Here is an 8,284-nt window from a genome sequence, read left to right on the forward strand (position 1 = left end):
CAAAATAAAAATAAAATCATAAAAATAAACAAATGTAAATTAAATTTAAAAACAAGTAAAATAAAAACAACCAGAATCATAGAGGCTTTGTGGTGGGATGCTTTGCGTTCCCGATTCACGACTCGCCTGCGCACATTGCTGAGTTGAAGGCAATTATCTATGCGGTTAACGCTGCTTGGGAGAGAAACTGGAGGAGCCTGTGGATTGAATCAGACTCATCATATGTAGTGCATCTCCTTAATAATAATTCAAGTGTTGTTCCTTGGAAAATCAAGAAAGATTGGCATTCCTGCTTAGCAAGACTTTCTGACATGAATTGGAGAGCCACGCACATTTTTAGAGAAGGTAACCAGGCAGCTGATAGGCTTGCTGAATTCGGGCAGTCGGCTGACTCTTCTCTCTGGTGGCACTTTGCGCCTCATTTTTGTCAGTTTTTTGTTTTTAATGATTTGTGTAATTTAGCTCACATTAGGTTTCTGTAACTTTCTCTTTCTTTCTCCTTCTACTGTACTTTTTTCCATTATTAATAATATTTGGGTTGTTGGCTGTGCTGGAGGTGCCAACCTAGTTTGGATGGCCGGCCTGCCTTCGCGTCCCAACCTTTATTCAGAAAAAAAGTAAAAATAAAAACAAAACAGCAAACAAGATTAAAGATAAACAATAAAAGATATGAAAACTAAGTAATTAATTTTCATTGAATATGTCCATGAATTCAATTCCTTGAATTGGAGCGCCTTCGTACTCAAAATATTTTTTCAAATAAATATGGTCTTGTGCATTTTAACTTACCTAGAAATAATTTCAATTGGGAATTAAAAAGTGGACCTATATTCCAAACTTTGAAATTATTATTATTATATTTTTTAAGGGTTTTCTATTTTTTTTAGCATTTTCTTTTCTCAAATTAAGGATCTAGTAATATCGGTTAAATGCCCGAACTTTTAGTTCTGGCCACGAATAAAAACTACGCACATGAACCGAAACTTTCAAAACTATATTAAAAGTATACAATTCCTTCCTAGAGGATAAGATAATTCCATCGACTGTATTGCTCATTCCCTCTTTCTGATATATCTGTTTGATAAGAGTTGATTAGCTGTTTCTTAGAGAGATAAATGTAGGTGTTTTAAGGAAATGATATGAATAGAGAAAAAGAAATTATTTGGTTTTAATGTAGGGTTTGAATAATTTTTTTACAATGAGATATGATGTTTTGGTGAAGGGTTAAGTTTATAGAAAAGATTTAAAGGTGTTTGGGAAGAGATTATTCGAATTCCCCTTCTATGATGTATCTGCTAGCCGAATTTCTTTTCTGTAGACTCCTTTTGTGAATTTCATTGATAGTCAAATCTCCAGGTTATCTTTTGAGAAACTTGGATTTTTTTTATCTGCAAACATCTAAATGCAAACGTTAAATGACAACGAGGATTTAGTCCTAGTGACCATCCTCAAAAATAAAAACTATAAAATAAATAAATACATATATTATAAACCAAGGTTCGGAATAAAACACGAAAAATATAAATTTTTGTTAAAAAATTTGGCGTTCCCCGGCAACGGCGTCAAAAATTTGTTGAGCGATTTTCGTAAGTGCACGGTTTCGCTTGTAGTAATAAAAAGATATTGATCCCACAGGGAATGTTTTTTCACAAAAACTTATTTAAATGTAGTTTAAATACGACTTAAGGTCTATAAATAGATAATCGTTATTTGAAATTGGTTTTGAGATTGATTTAATAAGAATTAGGTTAGAATATATGAAGAATGTTAGAAATCAATTCTGTTTGAATATGAATTACAAAACAGAAACGTTTAGTGTTTAAAATAAGAGATTAATTGTATTCGTTTGCATTAGGCAAAGAAAACAACTTTAAACTTTGTATAAATTATAAAAGTGTAATAACGTAAACTCCTTCAATTAAAAGGCTTTGAACCGCAGACAATCCTCCTACGGTCGGGTTAGATTGCTACTTTAACCAAATTAATACTTATTTCCGATAAGCCGACTTAACGATCATATCGTCCTTAAGAATGAATTTGCCTAAGTGTTCAACAAAGTTTCCTTGTAAAGATATTGAATTTAACTACGTTTTAATGAAAACACCAGAACTCACTTCGGATCCTTTACCAAAGTGCTACATAAAATTATATTGAATTGAATGAACTTTATTAGATGAAGTGTGAATTTGATACAAGTTTACAGAGAATAAAAAGCATGGAAGCATTCAAAACGACATTGGAGTTCCAGGTCGCCAATCCTTTCCTCAAACCTCATTAGAGTTTGTCAGGCTCCGGGGTCGAATCCACTACTTAATCTTCTCGTTGAATCTTCGGAATAGAGATGGTTCTTCTACTACCAAAATGTAAACTAGTCTTGAACAGATCTTAATCTAAATCTAATTGACACTGTGTTTGTAATTAATTTAAGAACAACTTGTGTACGGCAAGATTGCTTTTACAAAAATGAAATCTAATCTCTGACTCATTTCTGAGTCCGAGTTTTTGCATAAATTCTGCACTCTTCTTAAAAATCTAACTCTCCTTGAACTCTGAAATCAACTCTTTATTTATAGATGTTGAAGAGTCGTGTTGAATGATCGTGTCCGCTGCGAAGAGACATTTCTATCCACTCGAACGGACGCGTTTCTTTGAAATTAAACATGTGAAGGATGTGCTGCAGGAATTTCCGATGTTACCGAGATCATGGAATCCCTGCCGAGATTAGGGGAGGAATTTTTATCCTTTGAAATGAACAGGCGAAGTGCCCGAAAAAGGCGTGTCGCGACCGAGATTCCAGAATCTTTGCCGTGATTCGGGATGTTCCTCTCGGTTCTGACTCTGTTCCCGTCTTCCTCGTATCGGTGTGCTGAATTCTTCATCTTTTTGGCTAGTAACTTAGGGGGTTTCCTTCGTTTTTGACCTGTTTTCGCTCCTATTTGGGTTTTACCAAATATTTAGGTACCTTGCATGAAAGAAACATATTCGGACGTAAAAGTACTCTAAATAGATATAAACAGAACGATTTCATAGCAAAACTGACGTAAATATTAATGATATTTTAGGTATATTTTGGGCTTAACAACTGCTTTAATATAGATAGATTACATATTAGATCCGCCTTGGGTCTATGATATGGCTATCTTTCCAAATGCATCAGCAAATGCTTATACAATTCTTTTGAGGAGTCATTCATTCTTCTTCTATACTGAAAAAGCTTTCATGACATAACCATTGTGGTGCAAATCCATTCGTTAAAGACGTTGCGAGTTATTGCGATCTAAATTAAAAAAGGGAGAAGAGGAGTAAGAAGAAGCAAAAACCTTAGAGGATGCAAAGAAACCATTGAGAAAAAGAGAGCAAAACAGAAATGGAAATATTGCTTACCTTGGTAATGTTGAAAGCCTGCCTAAGTAGGGGTATTGTGCACCCGCAAACCTGCAGTTCCAAACAAAAATTCAGCAATAGAGAGCACAAACAAAAACAATAACCATCAACATGTGACAGAAAAAATACATCAGGGATTAGATTCTATAAAACCACAAATATATGAAAGGATTTAACTTGCAAATGTAATAATCTATAAATGTTAGATTTACAAAAGCCATTACTATGAACACACAATGATTAAGACTCTTGAGTCGACATTAAGTTCTCCTTTACCGAATGTTGCTTAGTGAAACAATGGAAAAGAAGGAGATAGAAGACTTTGAAATTAACAAAATAGTACTCAACAACGAAACAACGAAAAAAGATTGAACAAAATATATGTTTCACCCTTCTAACATGATATAACATAAAAACAAATTGTAGAAGATTGAACATGTAGGTAAGTTTCATGGTGCATTGAACCCCATAGCAGAAGAGGAGAAAGACTCAAGTTGTTGGAAGGTATAAAAAAAGATAAATAGGTTAGTTATGGAACTCAAGACCTAGCATTTTAATTATAAGAATCAAGTTGAATCAAAGAAAATTATCTCAATTGAATTTAGGCAAAGTTCAAACGAATTGGAGGTTTATACATCTAATTTGTGACTTGCACCACCATTGAAAAGTCATAATTGACTTGACTATCTAGAATCTCCTACTTCGTACAATGTTCCAGCAAAAAGTATTATTAGCCTTTGATCTTTTTTGCGTTGCTGATGTTCTCTTTCCGGAATTTCTAGGTGCTTCGCATCACATGTTCCTATTGAAAAATATTCTTTATTCTGTAAGGGCTGTAAAAAATTCTCATAGACTTGTTATGGTTTGGTTTTTGTCGAAGGTGAAAGCTGTGAATTCTATTCATAATGTCCAAATTGAGTCAGCCCATAATTCTATTATTTTGCTCTAAGAACAAAGCGTCTATCCACTATACAGCAAAGTAAAAGCAATGTACAGTACCATATTCTCCTTTACCACCAATTTGGAATAAAATCACAACTTACCATAATATTGTGGCTTCCATTGAATGAAGTAAGCCTGCTGCCTAGACAAATTTCTGCCAAAAATTAAGGACGAATAGAACAAAGTGGTTAAGGGTGGAGATGAAGGTGAAGGCTTAAAGTGTGAAATGAAGAGATGAGAATGAATCAGTACAAAGATAAGCAAAAATAACAGAGAACAGCAAAGTAAATGAAGAATCATACAATAACTGATTTTATAATACATAAAATTATACCAAATGTAGAACCCATCGACCATAGAGTATGAGAAAATAGAAATGGAAGACCAAAAACTGAATGTTCAAATTACAAAGGAAATATAGTTTCAAACCTGTAAATGAAGATAATCAGAACCAGAGGTGCTCAGGTGCGGTCTGGGAACAAAATCATACTGTATGGGCACAAAATCCTAATAGCCGAATGTCGATCTACATAATGTATGAGTACTGAGAATCAGGACTTCACAATCGAAGCTAGAAATCAATATAATAACAAATCAAAGGAAAATCAAAATGAATCTGAACAATTAGAACTCAGAACAGATGAAGAAAGAGCAAACCGATCCCAGTACAGAAAGAGCAAACAATTTAAGGTCGATCCCATTTAAGAAAGAGCAAACGATTTTAGGTATTACAAAAACAAAAGTGAAAGCAGGGATAGATTGAGAAAGTGGGGTTTTTTTTTATGAAAAGAACGTGGGTTTTGAGAACCCCGTATGACTATCCGTATGGAGAGCAAGGAAAAAAAAGCTGTAAAGAAAGTTATAATATCAAGAAATTCACACCTCAGCTAAAGATCATTTTAGGATACGACACTACAGATTTAATATATTGTATAGATTTGAATAATATATTGTATAGATTTGAATAGAGTGGATAAATAATTCATATTGGATTAAATATCTTTTAATACAACCCAACCCAATCTAATGAATAAATTAAAAAATATTAAATATATTGGGTTGGGTTGGGTTAGATTGATGGGTTAAATATATTTTATATAGCCCTACATGCAATTAAGAAAAAATAATTTGATGCGCCAATTTATGTATCAGATATCATGCCACTTAACATACATATAACTTCTTCAAAAATAAAAAAACACACATAGATAATTGAGACATCCAGAAAGAGCTTAATGCAAGTGTTAAAAAATAATTGATCAAGGCATAGTGTATGCATTTAAAAGATTAATGACCTAGTTTGTAAAAATTGAATTAACGACATGCTTAAATATGTTTTTTCCCATTTAATATATTAGGCTCAACTTTGTTTTTATTCTATTTATGTAGGCATTATCCACCCGTACTAATTCAGATTCAAATGGATTACAGATCCGTGTTTTAACTAATTGTGTTATTACATAATTAGGAAACCAAGTTGCATTAATCCTATCTAATTTAGTAATTATAAATGGAATACTAGTCTAACAAGTAAGTTAGGATACTAGTTGACCTATGATTAATACTGTCTAATCCTTATGGAACAAGAAAGTCTTAGCCTATATAAATGGTCCTAGGTTAGCAGGGCCGCCGCCTAGGGCTTCCGATCGGAATTTGTTTCAAATTTGATAATTATTAAGATTTTTATGGTTAAAATTATATAGACTTGGATTCACAAAAACAAAAAGTGCTAGGTTGAATGGTAAAGAGGCATGGTGGATGTATTTGTAAGGGTGAGAGTTCAATTTTCTGGATTAGCATTTTTTTGTTGACATTTTCTCTTATTTTTTCTTTCTTTCTTTTGACAACACATTTTTCTTGAACTTTTTTTTATATTATAAACTATTATTTTGTTATTGTAATGATTTTTAAATTTTTTTTTTATTTTTTATAAATTACAAGACGAAATTCACTTATGAATTACAATTTGTAATTTGGTGTACAATGTTATTTAGACTCTGATTTATTTAAAATTTTAATATTTGGTCACTAATTTATTATTTGGTCACATTTAGACTATAAACTATTTAAATTGATGAATTTTCACTCAATTTTGATGATTCCTTAGATCAACATTTTTTGTTCACAATTTCTCTTATTTTTCTTTCTTTCTTTTGACAACAGCTGTAGTAGCATCGTGCATGTTGAGGATCAAGTTCAGTGGAGTAATCATAATAATGAACCGATGAGCCCGATTAAGCAAATGGTTTTTGATGCTGCAGTACCTGCATTTGCTAATCCAATTGTGAAAGAAGAGCTGAATGCAGAGGCAAAGAAATTCTTTGACATGTTAAAAGCTTGCGACGAAGAGTTATGGCCTGGTTGTGAGAAGCATTCTGTTTTGTCTGCAGTGTCTAAAGTCGGAGAATCATCTCTCGGAGAGGTGTTTTGATACGTTCATTGAATTTTTGAAGGAGGCCTTGCCAACAGAAAATAAAATGCCAGATAATTTTTATATGACTAAAAAATTGATTCAAGGTCTCGGTTTACCTGTGGAGAAAATAGATTGTTGTGTTCAAGGTTGTATGTTGTTTTGGGAGGAGGATGGTGAGTTGAAGTTTTGCAAAATATTTGGTCAAGCAAGGTATAAAATGAAGCGTGGTTACGAGAAACAAAAGCATGTCCCAGTTAAGAGGATGTACTACTTCCCTTTAAGTCCGAGGCTAAAAAGGTTGTATGCTTCAAATGCCACCGCACGTCATATGAGATGGCATGATAAACATCAATGTGAAAATGGAGAAATGTGGCACCCTTCTGATTCAGAAGCGTGGATACATTTTAATGACACACATCTCTCATTTGCAGAGGAACCTCATAATATAAGGTTAGGAATGTGTACTGATGGATTCCAACCTTTTGGTCAAACAGGGAAGCAATATTCTTGCTGGCCAATTATTCTCACGCCGTACAATTTACCGCCTTGGATGTGTATGAAAGAGCCTTACATGTTCCTTACTGCCCTCGTACGTGGCCCATCTAGTCCTAGGCAAAGATTAGATGTGTTCCTACAACCTGTAGTCAAAGAATTGAAGAACCTTTGGGAAGTTGGTGTTGAAGTTTATGATGTTTCATTGAAGCAAAACTTCCAACTAAGAGCAGCCTTAATGTGGACTATCAATGATTTCCCTGCCTATGCAATATTGTCAGGATGGAGTACGCATGGAAAGACAGCATATCCGTATTGTATGGAACATAGTCAAGCATTTCAGTTGAGGAATGGAGGTAAGCCATCATGGTTCGACTGTCATAGAAGATTCCTTCCTTGTGATCATCCATTTAGAAATAACAAGAACAAGTTCTTAAAAAATAGGGTGGAGACAAGACCTCCCCCATCCATTAAGAGTGGAAGTGAAGTATTGAATGACCTAACTACTAAGGGTTTTATGAAAGTTACTGAGGCATGTTCTGATTTGGTAAATCAACATATAGGTGCTAATGTTGGATGGAAAAAACGTAGCATATTGTGGGATTTGCCATATTGGGAGACAAACCTTGTTCGTCACAACCTTGATGTAATGCATATTGAGAAAAATGTTTTTGCTAATGTCTTCAACACGGTATTGAACATTGTTGGCAAGACTAAAGACAATGCTAAGGCTCAGGAGGATATGAGTTACTTATGTAAAAGGCCGAAGTTGAGAAAAGATACACTTACTGGCAAATATCCAAAAGCGTGTTATACTTTGGATCGAGATAAAAAAAAGTTCTTTGTGAATGGGTCAAGTCGTTGAAATTCCCAGATGGATATGTTTCGAATTTGGCTAGATGTGTTGATGAAAGAAAATATAGATTGTTTGGGATGAAGAGCCATGACTGTCATGTTTTATGCAACGTTTACTACCAATTGCATTTCGTGAACTAATTCCAAATAAGGTGTGGGAATCTATTACAGAATTGAGTTTGTTCTTTAAAGCCATAA

General features: G+C 33.7%; 1 long non-coding RNA gene across 3 annotated transcripts; it reads right to left on the reverse strand.

Annotated features, from left to right (window-relative positions):
- Positions 1-2,381: 2,381 nt before the first annotated feature.
- Positions 2,382-5,189, reverse strand: LOC136204091 (uncharacterized). 3 transcript variants are annotated; one of them, XR_010675022.1, is made up of 5 exons: positions 4,756-5,189; positions 4,428-4,480; positions 3,385-3,435; positions 3,106-3,277; positions 2,382-2,962 (listed from the first exon to the last, which is right to left on the reverse strand). It is a non-coding gene; the product is annotated as an uncharacterized lncRNA (long non-coding RNA). The 3 variants fall into 3 exon arrangements; XR_010675021.1 differs by lacking the exon at positions 2,382-2,962 and having other exon boundaries at positions 3,009-3,277; positions 4,756-4,852; positions 4,984-5,186; XR_010675020.1 differs by lacking the exon at positions 2,382-2,962 and having other exon boundaries at positions 3,009-3,277; positions 4,756-5,185.
- Between the last annotated feature and the right edge of the window lie 3,095 nt (positions 5,190-8,284).

Source organism: Euphorbia lathyris, chromosome 8 (genome assembly GCF_963576675.1).
Source record: "Euphorbia lathyris chromosome 8, ddEupLath1.1, whole genome shotgun sequence".
NCBI lineage: Eukaryota > Viridiplantae > Streptophyta > Magnoliopsida > Malpighiales > Euphorbiaceae > Euphorbia > Euphorbia lathyris.